The 14,871-nt window shown below is 29.6% G+C and overlaps 1 protein-coding gene and 1 long non-coding RNA gene across 5 annotated transcripts in view; one reads left to right on the top strand and one right to left on the bottom strand.

Annotated features, from left to right (window-relative positions):
* The window catches only part of Eph (Eph receptor tyrosine kinase), a 307,148-nt gene that overhangs the window by 98,834 nt on the left and 193,443 nt on the right, over positions 1-14,871 (bottom strand). Inside the window, exon 1 of one of the 4 annotated variants that reach the window (XM_087150379.1) lies at positions 1,931-2,153. The exons of the other annotated variants lie outside the window; for them this stretch is intronic. The gene's annotated coding sequence lies outside the window, so the exon portion shown is untranslated. Of the gene's footprint in view, positions 1-1,930; positions 2,154-14,871 lie in introns of those variants that run through there. 4 annotated transcript variants of the gene reach the window in all.
* On the top strand, positions 8,271-13,045 carry LOC147806171 (uncharacterized). The gene is made up of 3 exons (XR_015428753.1): positions 8,271-8,627; positions 8,683-10,652; positions 11,430-13,045. It is a non-coding gene; the product is annotated as an uncharacterized LOC147806171 (long non-coding RNA).

Here is a 14,871-nt window from a genome sequence, read left to right as displayed (position 1 = left end):
AAAAAAAAAAAAAAAAAATTGCTAATTTGGTAAGATTTTTTTCACTCAGATGAAAAAAATTGTTAAAACTTATCGACTAATACTCAATTTTCGTGAACCAAGAAAATGTAGCGGAAAAGCTTTCAAAGATTCAAAAATGAGTTCACGAACGCTTTTTTTTTCTTCTCTTTTTTTCAAAACTGTAATTTTTCATTATGTTGACACTTGCACCATTTTTATATTTAGCCTAGAAAGCGCTGGCCAAAGATAAGCAAAAATTTTAATTAACAGTTATAAATAGCTATTACAAATTTATAACAGTAGTAAAAATAACATCGTTAAAAAGCTTATTATTTTATGTCACCAAAAAATAGCTGTAAGAATTAGTATAAGTTAAATTAAAAGATTATTTTGGAAACATCGTATAAGTGTTTTTGAGTCTAAAAGCTATAATATTAAATATTATTAAAAATAAAAATTAAAAAAAAAGAAAAGAAAAAAAGAAAGATATTAATTTTACGATTTTTCCCGACCATCAGAGCACTGTCGCCCCCCCCCCCAATAGGCTTATAAACTTATGTTAAACTTGATAAACAGAAAATCTTGACTTTTGCAAGCATTGTTTAACGCTATGCTTCTAAATTTAAATCAATATTACTCTGAAGCGAATCATTTGATTTATAAACTTGTAATTGGATACCTGCAAGTGACGTCATCGTAGGTAAATTATTTGTCGATTCAGAAACCAATCGGGCTCGACAGACACGCATGACGTCGCTTAAAGGTATCCAATTAAATGTGATTTAAATCACATGGTTAGGTATAATCACTTCACTTTTCTTCGAGTGGCAAGTATCCAATTAAAAACATTTTTTTTTAATATTTCTTTTATTTATATCAAACAAATTAGCGTAACTTAACTCACGTAAAAACGCGAAATATAAGTTAAAATGTAAAATGTAAGTAATAAAATGTAACGCTTGTAATTATTGAAGAAGTAAAAGTGGTACATAAACGGTAACATGGTATTTCGTAAAACTGGTGAACATTTGAAGTCTATATGACGAGTGTTTAATTATCTAAAATTAAAAGTGTCAGCCATATAATGTATTCTTTTACTATAACAATCGCCCCTTTATTGGTATTGTTTTGTCCACGTATTTTGCGCATATCTATTAAGTAAAAAAGGGGGAAATACAATTTTGTACAATTTCATGTTTGTTTAAATTACGCATGTTTATTCTTAAAATTAAAAGCTTATTATTAACCGCTCACAACGCTATAGCAACCGTTAATTTGACTGATTCTTGATATAGCGAATGAAATTTAAAAAAAAACAACAAAAAAACGAATCAATGAGTCAGAGAATTAATGAATAAGCGAAACAGTAAGTAATTTACATTTTTAATTTGCTTCTATGAAAAGTTTCCTTTTAATTTCACTGCCTAGCTTATAGCTCAGTTTGTTTCAGCTCTTCGTTGCCAACGCAAGAAAATAAACAGCAGCATTTTTTGTGACCACATACTTATAAGTGTTTTAGGTAATTTAGATATGTTAATAAAATATAAGTGTAAAATCGTTACCCATATTTGACTGAGAATTTATTCAACTGGAAAGTTATCATTTAAAATTCTAAACAGAATGAGAAAAATTGCTTTAAATTATACTAGAAAAATATAAAGCCATGCAATTTTATTCGAATCATATCAATTTCAAATTCTCAAGACGCTTATCTTATCTGGGGAAATCTTCAAAAAGAATTTGATTAAATTTAGAAACAAAACCATAATAACAATAGAAAAAAATTCATGAAATTCAATCACTAGTATATGCAAAAACCATGATTATGAATTTCACGTAAATAAAAGCATGTGCTTAACTATTATTTAGAACGATATCAGTGGACAACACTAGTTAAAATAATAGTTATTACGCTATTTAAATTACTTACCGCCCGAAAGACTTCTCTTTTAAGGCCCCGACAAAGCAGCGTCGTTGTGGTAAGGAAATACCTTAGCATAGAAAATTACAGTTGGGGGGAAATTTGTTTTCGTTGAAACTTGACATCAGTATTTTTTTTTAAAAAAAAAATTCTATAAAGAAAATACACGGACTATATGTAATCTAAACTATATTATATATACTTCACCAACCGATTGAAATTTAGTGTAAAATTTATATTCCTGGCAACGGTATTCCATTATTCAGAAAGATAAGCAAAGTGTAAGATAAGTATTATCAATCGGTCGGTCAAATGATTAATTATACAAAAATAAGCGATAACTGCTTTCGTTGTTGTGTCTGCGTCGAAATGGGAAATTATAGGGGAGGAGGAGGAATACAATCGTCTGAATTGAGAAAAAAAAATTAGATATTCTTTTTTTGGCTTAGTGATTTGGATTCGACTGCTACTCGCCCATTGCGTCATTCATTTTTTTTTTCGTTCTTTTAGAAAATGACATTAGAAGCGAGATAATAACCTGTTTTCGAAGCTCTAAACTACCATCACGACATTCTCTACGGATGCAGATTCCCCACCCTTCTCAAACCTTCAGTTTACACTTTCCCCACTCGTTTCTTTTTCTATCATTTATACCATGGAGTTTTCTTAACATCTCAATGGAAGAAAATACAAAAAATTTAGAGAAAAACAAAACATTGGGATATCGTTTTCAAAAATATCTCCCGATGTAAACAATGGAAAGAGGGTGGTGCATAAGAAAATTGGATTCCTGAAATAAAATAAATAATAATGGGGGGGGGGGGGGGAAACAGAGTCGTAAAAAAATTAGTGCTATTAATGATTGAGTACAATATTGGAAATTAGATATTTCGATTAATTCTGAAAATAACCCTTTCGAAAGAAAAAAAAATGGCGACTTAATTTAAAAATAAGCAAGCGGTCACTTTTTTCCATCGTTTTGCTTTTCTTTAAGAAAAGACTGTTCAATGATAAAAGTACAGCGAAGTAGAAAGACTCAGGAAGTTTTTTTCAGAATGTTCAATGTTACCAGTCAAAATTTTGATCTTTCAGAATCCATAAATTTGTGTTATCAAAATTCATGTAGAAGGAGAGTTTTTTTTTCAACAATTCACGTATTTTGAAGTTGTAATGTATACATTAAAAGTATTTTGCCTCCAAAAATAATTCAAATAAAGTTCTTTAAAGCCAGTAGATTTAAGTAAATTTCGCCTCATATTCATATTATTTTTAGTCTTGAATTGACTCTTTGTAGCCGTGAATAATTTCTAATATGAATTTTTTTGTAAAATATATTTCAATCCACGCAACAACAAGAAAGCTTGCAAAAAAAGTGGCTATTAAATAAAAAGGACCTACCGATTCTTTGGTCACGAACTCATTAGGTTTGAGGAAAAAACGGCTTCTAAGATATTAGAGTTTACCTGGCACTGGCTGCTAACTCAAAATTGAAATTATCATGTCTAATTTTGATAAACAAATACTATTCAAATACTATAGGAAGTTTTATTTTACATATTTTATTTTGGCTAGAGGAAAAATAATAATAAGCCTCATGTACAAATTTTTCAGGGGAGATTCAGCATCATATGTTACCCTAAAATGACAAAATTGATTACCAAGATAATAAATTTATCTATCAATTGAAAAGGAACACCAAAACAAAATAATCAAAATCGAGCAAAAACGAAAGGAGATAGGAATTCCATTCATCTTTTGCATCCATGTAACCCATTGTGATTAAAGTGTGGAAGAATCACCAAAAGAACAAAAACCGAAAGAACAAAAAAAAGAACAAAAAATTGTTACTCATAAGACCTTTATAAAGGCGTAAAAGACCCGCCAGTATCCATTTCGTTCTTAATTAAAATCTCATAGTAAACTAAAGAACATAAAATTTTCCGGAACCTCGGAATGAAAGAACAGCGAGGGGTGGAACAGTTGGGTTACAAGTTGCCTTATTACTCGTCTGAAAAGACAATAACGGTCCTTGCGGCCAATTACTAGTTAATAACTGAACCAACCACTGAAGATATCTAATAAAATGCTTGAGTGCGTGGGAATAATGAAATTTTAGATTGATGGTGCAGCGGACCCCCAATGAGTAAATTTGTTACGTATTCAGCAACAGAGGTTCATTTGTGCTTTTATTAACGGTTATAATGAAAAGGAAATGTACAAGATTAACTATTTATTAGAAATATAATTGCATTTTTTTTTAATTTTCAAACTCAACTAATTTTAACAAACTAAACTTAAATGGCTACATTCTCTGGAAAAAAAATAGTTTAAAAATTATAATGACATTTAACATTATAAGAAAAAAATAATTTGAGGTCAAATAATTTTGTTTTCGTAATAAATCTAGAAGTATAAATAAAAAAAATCTAGATTTAGCTAAAAATCAGTTTTTGTTTTATTTTATTCATTTATTCATTCTTTTTTATAATTATTTTATTTACTTACTAATTATTATTATTATTATAAGGTCAATCAATGACTTAGTTTTTTTTTTTTTTAATCAAGATTTTTTTTTTTTTATGTTTAAAAGAATGATATTTAATGTTTTAACATCTTACGAAAAAAAATTTAGATGGTAAAAAATGTGATTTACCGGCAATATATTCTTGAAATGTGCAAAAAAATTTCAAATATAAATTAATTCGATATTTTTTAAATACTTTTATATTTCCAAAATTTTAATAATTTGATTGCAGAATTTTGACTTTTTTTTCTTTCTAATGACGCAAAAATTAAAGAATATTTAAGAAAAGGGATAATTTATAGACGTTAAGAACATGTGAGCCACCTTTTATAGGTGCTTCATTTTGTTAATTTGAGTCAAATTTCAAAGGAAACCTACACCCGATCAAAGTTTTGGCTTTTGGTCCAAAAAATTTGAAAAAATTGTCTTTTTGCAGCAAGTTAGTTTTCTCAAAATAATTGCTTAAAAATTTGTAAAGCTACTAACCTATTTTACTTAGTACGAGCCAAAAGAATACAGAATAAGAAGCTATCAAAAATAAGGAATTGAATAAAAGAAGAATCTAGATTTTTATTATTAGAAATACCACAATATGATCTTGATCGAAAGATATCGTACGTGTCGATCGAGTACCACAATATGATTCTGATCGGAATACGTAATTTCATGACATATTGAAATACGATATGTCTTAAAATTACGTATTTTGATCGGTACACAGCAAAGATTTAAGCATACTACTTAAAAATAAAATTTACAATACGAAATTGAGTAGACAATGGTTCAAATTGTACACAAAGTTTAGAACCATTGCAGAAAGAAAAGATCTATATCCGAGAGCATATATAACAAAAATGTTTTTTTTCTTCCAGATTCAAAAGTATACAGAATAATAAGCTAACAAAAACATGAAATTGAACCATGAAGATTACTTCAAGTTATTAGAAGTACCACAAAGTGGTATTGAAATTACTCATTTCGATCTGTACACAACAATAATTTTAGCATATTTTAAAATAGAATTATAATACGAAAATTGAGCAGCCATGGCTCAGGTTGTCAGCCACTGCAGAATGCTCAAGAAATAATCTATACCCGAGAACACATCTAACAAAAATATTTTTTTTCAAACTAATAGCAAAAGCCCATAATTAAGGAACATTCTCTCTAAGCCATTATGACTATAATATTAATCTAATCGAAACAGCATAAACACTTAAAATGATTATATTCCTCCCAAGGGGTGATGACTAGCTAGTCACTATGACCACAAGTCGCCTCTTGTGGTAAAACCGCACCTGCCTTTCTGCTTCCTTCCGATCCTGTGCATGCAGAGGATTTAAAAATAAAAATAAAAAAAGGACTCAAAACTGCCGGACTCTTATACATGCCGGACTTCGCTTCCTGGGTGGAGTTCTTTGCGTGTTGCATGGCCAAAGGAAACGGACGGCGTCCAGCCGCCCGAAGAGTATGGACCTTTTTGCTGGTGGTATTAGAACATTTGGCACGCCACTTCGTTTGTAAGGCAGTAGCAGTTGTCAAATAACTTCGCGTGCCTTACATCATTACGTAAGGCTATCGGTGTTAAATGTGCCCCTTAACTTGTCTTCCGAATACGTCAAAAAAAAATTGAAGGCGTTGTAAGAGATAACGGTAATTTTTGTCGTGATCATGTAATTAGAGTGCGCGTTGTCTGATGGGTACATGTTCGAGAACATTTAGAAAAGTCAATAAAATAGGAATTAGGTAACAGATTTTTTTACCTTTATCCTATCATTTTTTTTTTCACTATTGTTTATTGGAAAACAATTTATTTCGGATATAATGTCTCTAACTGAGAAAGGAAATCAAAATTCCAGTTTCACTTGTGTATTTTTTTCACCCAATATTGTTTAACAAACGATGGATTTATATCGTAAATAGAAATGGAAGTTTTTGGTTCGGAGTTCTCATCGTGACAGCAAGAGTGCTATATTTGAATTCTGTATTTTGGTATTTGAGGTTTCATTTTTTTTTTTTTTAAATCGAATATCTTTCCTGAAAAAAATGTAATTAGAATGTTGCTTAATAGCTTGGATAAGTGAGGGAAAAAATAATGAAATATAAAAGCGGGGAACAAAAAAAAAAACAATTAAAGGAAAATTTAAAAAATAATAATAATATAGGAGAAAAAGTTTTTAACTTGCTATTATAAAACTTAAAAAAATTTTTAAACTTATAAAAAATTAATGTCCATGTTCACTTTAATACAAGAATTGTACAATTTGTACAATAAAATATTATTTGTATAACAAAATTAACGACGAGGGAGAGAGAGAGAGAGAGCATGATACGTTACGTACACAATTCTCCTACAAAACGATATATTTTTTTCAGAGAGAGAATATGTGAGTTAGAGAAAGAATATGTGAGTAAAAAATGTTGCCAACTACCCAACTCTAGCTGTGAAATTTAAATTTGCGAATGAGCTGAGTTACATTTTTCTCTTTGGTTTCTGCCTTGCATTTAATGTTGTGTTAGGTATATAACAAATTGTTATATATTCAAAAACTATCACTACAATATAATAACAAAACAATACTAACTCTTACAATCCGAAATAAACTAAATCCATTGACTAATAGCATGCTTTAAGTAATGAGTTCCTGCACTTATGAGTTTCAGAAAAACAAAATGAACGTCGTTAATGGAATTATTTAAAAATTTTGTCAAGGAAAATGGAGAAAAAAAAAAGATTTAAAAAAAAAATTTTGAATTTAAAAAAAGAAAAAAAAATGCAATTTAAGTGCGAAGCGAACTAGTTATTTATGGTCTGTACTAGTTATTTAAGAATAGTCTGGACTTTAATAAAGATGAGTTTTTGTTTTTAAAAAAAAAATATTTTTTAAAACCGTCGTTGAACAGCAGACCCAATACAAATGTTCAACTCCGCAGCTTTGTAATTTTGAACCCAATCCAGAAGACAAGGAAACTCCTGGATCAAGTATTGAAGGAATTTGCCTTCGTGGAGGACTTTTTAATGGAACTAACCGGCATTTGCGTTACATGGAGAGAAAAACCAGGAAACCTCCCATGGTTAGCTTGAAGGCAAGGGGATTCAAACCCATGATCCGTCTACCACTGAGGATATTTTACGTCAGCACTGTGGTCAGAATTCATATCGACCAGACATCGCTGGAATTCGAACCCAGTTCACCTCATTTGAAGGCGAACGCTCTACCCCTTGAACCATCGCAGTTCTTTTTAAAATGTTTGAACTTTTTTTTCCTTTTTTTTTAAATTACCCAATTTGGCGAGTTTTTCCCCTTCAGGTGCAAACTATTCAAGGTATTATTCTCGCCCAGGAAAATAATAATAATAACGTGATAACTCACCGTTTAAGTACCTTAGACTCGACGCTACATATGTAACAACTTGCTGTAAAGAACTATTGGGTCATTAGGGCGGACAAGTTTACGTACTAATTTAAAAAATAATTAAGCTTTGAAAAGGATGATTATTCCACGTAGGTTCCATAAGTTATAAAAATCAATGAATAATTCTTACGTTTTGTAAATTTTTGTATGAGCCTAGACAATGCAGCGCTAAAGTAATTTTTGAAATACTCAATAATAAGATAACAAATTTTTTGTGATCTTTTCATTTTGGATACAGGTCAAAATGTTTGTTCATGAAAATGCACACAGCATTAACTTCCGTTTTTAAAACTTCTCTAATATATATATATATACTAAACAAATTTTGTAATGTGGTGTAGTTTAACTGACTGCTTTATACGGTAACCGGCTGTAGTGCCAAAGAAGAAGATGTTTTTTATAATTAACCTTTTTTTTTTTTCTTCTACTTTTTTTTTTGAAAAGATAAAAGTCAACAGTTCTTTATACAAAGATGTTATGAGTGCTGTAATTTTTATAAAAGTGGTATTAATTTGACGCAGTAAAAAAAAAAATAATTTAAAAAAATTTTATTAATTAATGTTCTGAATACACATAATTCGAGCTGCTTCAATTTTTTTATCTTCCATTTCGAGTTGTGTTCATCATCTTAACTATCCATTTTGAGCTGTGCTTGTTGTCTTAACTATGTATTTTGAGCTGTGCTTGTTGTCTTAACTATGTATTTTGAGCTGTGTCCAAAATAAAACACTCACAGATCAAATTCTTTTTATTTCACAAAATCCAGGTTTTTGTTTCATATTAAGAATTTGTTTCATATTAAGAATTTGTTTCATATTAAGAATTTGTTTCATATTAAGAATTTGTTCCCATTCATAATAAACACAGAAAAAGCTTGACAAAGATCTCAACCTATTAGTTCTTATTCTTCTTAAAGATCTTAACACTACAACAAATATTAACCTAACAGTTAAGAAAGGGCATACAATCAGCTAATAAGCGCTATTTGATACTGGAAAAGAATCTTAAAAGAGTGGACTTAAAATCAAAATGTGCAAATAACTAAATAATATATTTCGAAAAACCACACGAAAAAAAAAAGAAATTAAAAACAGTAATGAATTTATTTCATACTAATTTAAAAAGAGCTTCTTTTTTTTCTTACATAGTAAATTCCAAATTTTTTTTAACTGAGTAATTCAATGATTCAATCTAAATTTAAGAGGAAGGAAGTTGAAAGAAAAAAGAAAGGAAAAAGAAAAGAAAAGCCGTATAAAAAATACTTTCTCCCACCATGCCACATATACAATGGCTAATATATTTCTCTTTTTTTCTTAGCTCCTCCTCAATTGAATATTACCAGGTTCATTAAAGGCATCTAAATTAACTGTTTCACACACACACAGACGATAATTAAATTGAATCAAGTCAAAGAGGGATTATTCGAAAAGAAAATTCCAAGCTTTCATTTGCCTTAACATTATTACAACAATTCATCAGGGTACAAAAAGGTGAGGGAAATTATTTTTACTACAGATAAGAGGGAGATAAAGATTTGAAAAAGGAGGAAAATTAATAAATAAAATAAGAAAAAGTATCCCACGCCGTACTAGAATTAGGGGGAGGAGTGCGGGTATACTTTCAGCAAAAATTCGAAGCTTGGGCAAAAAAAATAAATCACAATTACAAAAAAAAAAATTATAAAAGTGGGCCTTTTCCCTCATACATTCCAAGAATTGCGCGACTTACGGATGAATGCCCTACATCAATCAAGTTGCTAAACCCTCTGTGTTTTTTACCCCACGTGCAGCAATAGACAAAAGAAAAACAAAGTAATCTTTTCAACCATTTTTTTTTCCTTTCCTTTTCTTTTTCGCTTACCCATTTTTAAATATCCGTAAGTGACAAGATCTTTCGAGGGAGAAAAAATTTAAAAAAAATAGATGGGGAAAAAAAGGAAGAATTTGGCGAAATTTTGAGGTGAAAAAAAGGAAAAATTCGGGAAGGAATGCTGGAAATTCGAAACTCCAGACTTATTTCGTATCTTTACTGATATATTGTTATTGCAAAGTTTTTTTTTTTAACATACATATTACAAAGTAGTTGATATATTTAATAAAAAGAAAAGAAACTTAGTTACTTTCAGCCTTCATGTCAATCGAAAAAATAAAATAAAGACATCTTTTTTTCTATAAACAAATTTATCATTTTGACGTAACACATAAGGCGCATACCAAAAACGTTTTGAAATTAAAAAAACAAAACATTGATAATTACCAGAGAACATATTTCTTCATATAATAACATAAAAATTATCGTAAATTCTTATAAAAATCTAACGGTAAAAATAAATGACTAAAACTGTCTACAAAAAGTTAAAATTAAGTAGTATGCGTGAGTAATATGGTAACAATTATTGCTTAACATTATATACAATCCTTAAAGTAAAGATTTTATTTGATATTATATTATACCCGCCGACCCAATTTTTGAGTTTACGACTACTAATGTTCAACTTCGTGAATCAATCCGAAGGACAAGGAAACTCCTGGATCAGTATTCCCAGAAGTATTGATTTGTTATGGGAACACGGAGGACTTTGTAACCCAGACAGGGTTAACGCGCATCAGTCACCATTTACTACACGGGGAGTTTTCGACCGGCGGGGATCGAACTCACGACCTCTTGGATATGGGTCCAGTGCCCCACCAACCAGGCTATCCCGGCCCTCTAAAATAAAGATTGTAAAATTCTTCAAGTTATAGTTCCTTTTTATTTTTACATGAATTGTTATTTTTGCTAAGAAATAATTGTTACCATATCACACAGGCATACTACTTGATTTTAACTTTTTGTTTAGAGTTTCAGTCATTTATTTTTACCATTAGATTTTTATAAGAATTAATGATAATTTTTGGTTGGTAGGGCACTGTGCACATGTCCAAGAGTTCGTGGGTTCGATCCCAGGCCGGCCCCGTTAGTAAATGGTGACTGATGCACGTTAAATCTGTCGAGTCGCTAAGTCCTATTGGTTCCCATAACAAATCAATACCTCTGGGGGTACTGATCCAAGAGTTTCCTTGTCTTCTGGATTGGTTCAAAATTACAAGGCTACGGAATTGAACATTAGTAGTCGTAAACCCAAAATTTGGTCGGCTGTTCAACGACGGATATATATATTTAAAAATAAAAATAAAATACTCTCTGGGGGTACTGATTCAGCAGTTCCCTTGCCTTCCGGATAAGGATCAAAATTTCAAAGATACGGAATTGAACCCAGAATTGGGTCAGCTGTTCAACGACGGTTATGAAATAAAATTTTAAAAAAATCTTTAAAATAAAAGAAAATATAATTAACAGCCTCCATTTTTGTAATTCAATAGCACTAAAATTTATAATTGCTATAAGATAAGATAAAATTAGGAATTAGTAAAGTCATTTTTACGATACAATATAAAGAAAAAACATTACTTTTTTTCAGGATGTATGTTTTCAATATTTCTTAAAATAAAATTAGTTTTAATTAAACATACACTCAGTACTAAACAATTAATTTCTAATCGAACAAAACTTAATACAATCGAAGCAGACGGAAATTTAATTATTTAATACATTTGACAGATTTAGTTTTGTTTATTATAATTATGAGATTACAAAAATTGTAATATATATATAAGCTCAAATTTACAAACATATCGTAATTTAATCTTGTTATTAATTTAAAGGCACTTATTAATTAATAATTTAAAGGTAAATAAACAACAAATAAATTTAGTTTAAAGTAACGACCAGGGGGCCCCTGACAGTTTTGTGCCTAGGGCCCCCACATTCGTTTATCAGGACCGGGATTTATGTACATCTTCGTATGATAACAAAATTATCTTCCTCATGCAACTAAAAACATAAGATACCTTTAACCTTTCCACGACAATTTACTTCCAAAGAAAATCAGCATCGTGTAAGAAGAAAGATTTTCAATTTCTCGATAGTAAAAAGAAAAAAAAAACTGATCGTTTAATTAAATTAATGCCAAATCATTCATGAGTGGATTTAGAACATTTGAGTTAGGTGTAAGCTTCGTCATTTATTGGAGTTTAGATAACAAAACTACACACTTTAAATTGAGTATGAACGCTCAATTTGGTATAAACTTGAAATTTTGGTATTAATTTGAAATTTTTATAAACACACAATTTTTAAGAGTTTTTCTTCACAAGATTCAAGTAGGTTTAACACGAATTTTTACACTGAAGCAATACAAGTAAGAGAATATACGGTAAATTAATAGTAAGTAGTTGTTAGCTTTACATATATGCATTTTTAGTTTGAAAAATTCTTGTAGTATACGTGAAACGCAACATTCCATTTCATTTCTTGATCTAACACACATGCTGGTTTGCATGGTACATAAAAATAAAAAAAATAATAAATAAAATAAATTAATAAATAAATTCTCAGAAGCGACCATTTGGCCGTTACAAGAATTAAAAAGTTCCTAAATTTCAAGGTTACAGATTTGAGTGAAGAAAAAAGTTCATCCACTTCTTGTTCATCTTAAAATATGTTGCTGTTTTAAACTCTGATGTACATAGTATTCCATTTTTCGTGAATATAAAACAGATCTGCCCTTTCTTCTACTTTAACTAGATTAGGAACTCAACTTTCAATTTAACAAATTAATTCTAAACGGGGAAAGAAGAAAAAAAAACTGTTGGTGAAGAAAATTTTCCGTCGCTCTAAAAAATTTTTTTAATCCCGCCAACAGAAAGTGTGAAATCGAATTCTAAAATTCTATTAATATATAAGTAAATAGAAATTAAAAATAAATTGATACCATTGATGCAAAGGAATAAAAACAATGTACTTCAGTACACATTCAATCTTTCCTAAAAGTAAAACTGTTAAACAAATGCTTGGATTCCTTTTCAAAACATGCGCAGTTCAACATAAAGAAGAAGAAAAAAAAAACTATTAGAAGAAGAAAAGAAAAAGAGACTTATTCTTTTTTAATTGAGCTGATATAAAACCTTGGCCTTGAAAGACGATCTTCAAGTAAGCAGCGGCAAAAGAACACGAACTTAATCATCATCACAAAAGAATCAAACAAATCAAAAGAAGATTTCTCTTGTATTTTTATTACCTCTTTATCCAAACACCGCTTATTTGCAAACAACTCTAAAGAGGCGGAGAGACTAGACTTAATTATTAGAGGTTACCGCCTCTAGCTTCATTTTACGAATGTTCGAGGCGGGGACACTCGCTTCTTCCAACTAGAAATAAATCACATTTTTTTTTTTTTTTTTTTTAAACGCCGCCTCTTAAAAAACATTTTCATTCGTATATTGTTAAATGAGCTTTCAGAGTAAGCCGTGATCCAGTCATTTAATCCTTCAGTACCTTTTTAAATATGAGAATGTTGTTCGATTTTTTTTTTTTTTTTTTTACTACAGACGGTATTACCGAGGAATTTCTTTTATTGTTTTCCATTTTCCGGAGCTTTATAATCGTCATTAAGAAAAATTAAAAAAAAATTTTTTTAGTAGGCAAATTTTTCAACAAAAAATACACGCACCGTTTAAGCACTTTTCAAGCACTCAAAAATATTTTTAAGCACTTTAAAAAAATATCATAGCTAGGAGGGTTGGAATATTTTTGACAATTGACGGTTTTATCTTTTTTTAACCGTCATGTCAAAAAAAAAAAAAAAAACATTTGGCATTGTTTTTGACAATTGTCAAAAATTATTAAATTTTTAATCATGTAAAACTAATGTCGTTTTCATACGCTACGGACTGACAATACGCCGAAATAGATTGGGGTTGAATTAATTGTGAAAACGTTGAATAGAACAATGTGAACTGTGACTTTTTGCATAATTCGAAACGAAAAACAGCATAGTAAAGGAAAAATCTCATTTGGAAAAAGGGAAAATTAAGCACTTTTTAAAAACACTCAATGAAAAAAGCACCTTTAAAAAACGAAAATCGAAAATAAGCACCTTTCAGCACTTTTTTAAAAACGCTACGCACCCTGTCTTATAATCAAATTGTAAAAATTTTGCTCAATTAGAGGTTTTTTTTTAAAGAAAAAGTTCGATAATTAGTTTTTTTTTTTCAAGTTAAACATAATATTAGAAAGTTTGTTTAGACAATTCAATGTTTGTCTTTAGTTGTCTAGAACAGTGGTTCCCAATTTTTCAATTTTTTTTCAGTTAAGGAACGCTCCCTAAACGTCCTTCATATTATTTTGGTAATTTATTCAATATATTGTTATTAGAAAGAAAAAAAATATGTTATAAAATTCGCCGCTTAATTTTTTTGGCACTTTTACTTAAACAATTTCATAAAAATAATATTCTATAAATAATGGATTATCGGTTGGGTACAAACCTAATACTGGTTTCAAAAATCATTGCTGGTTAAAAATATATCTTAATTTACGGAGTCTCTGTGACCTTTCCACGAAACTCTAGGGTTCCGCTGAACACCATATGGGAACTAGTGGTCAAGACAGGTAGTTTCCAATTCTTTTCGGCAATGAAACCCTAAGAAATCAACCCTCTTTTGGAGAAACCCCGAGACTTAATAAATAAATTTATAAACAAATAAAAATATTTAATAATTGAAATCTCATTAATTATTTATGAATGAATTAATTATGAATATATAAAGAAGGAAATGCTTTCATTCCATCGTTTTATCAATACTATTATAACGGACATTAAAATTTAAGAGGCATATAGTGTTAAAATTTGTTTTTAGAGTAGTATAAACTGAATATACATTAACTAAAATGTGGTTTTCATTGAAACAAAAACGAAAATGACAGAAATAAACGTATATTTCTTCATACTTGAATTTCGTTATTTTTATTTAATCCAAAATACTATGGCAATTTTATGGAATCCAAAATCATCCCATTCTCCCCATGTTTGCTTATTAATCAGCTTTGTTTCACAAAAATAATGGAAGTGGGCCGCAAAAATGCAGAAGTGCCCAATAAAGTTTCTCATAAGAATGCTTCTTTATTTT

The sequence above is a fragment of the Parasteatoda tepidariorum genome, chromosome 8, assembly GCF_982258835.1.
Source record: "Parasteatoda tepidariorum strain Cologne lab strain chromosome 8, Ptep-v5.0, whole genome shotgun sequence".
Lineage (NCBI taxonomy): Eukaryota > Metazoa > Arthropoda > Arachnida > Araneae > Theridiidae > Parasteatoda > Parasteatoda tepidariorum.
The sequence above is the reverse complement of the archived record's forward strand: the minus strand, read 5'-3'. Positions and strand labels throughout refer to the sequence as shown.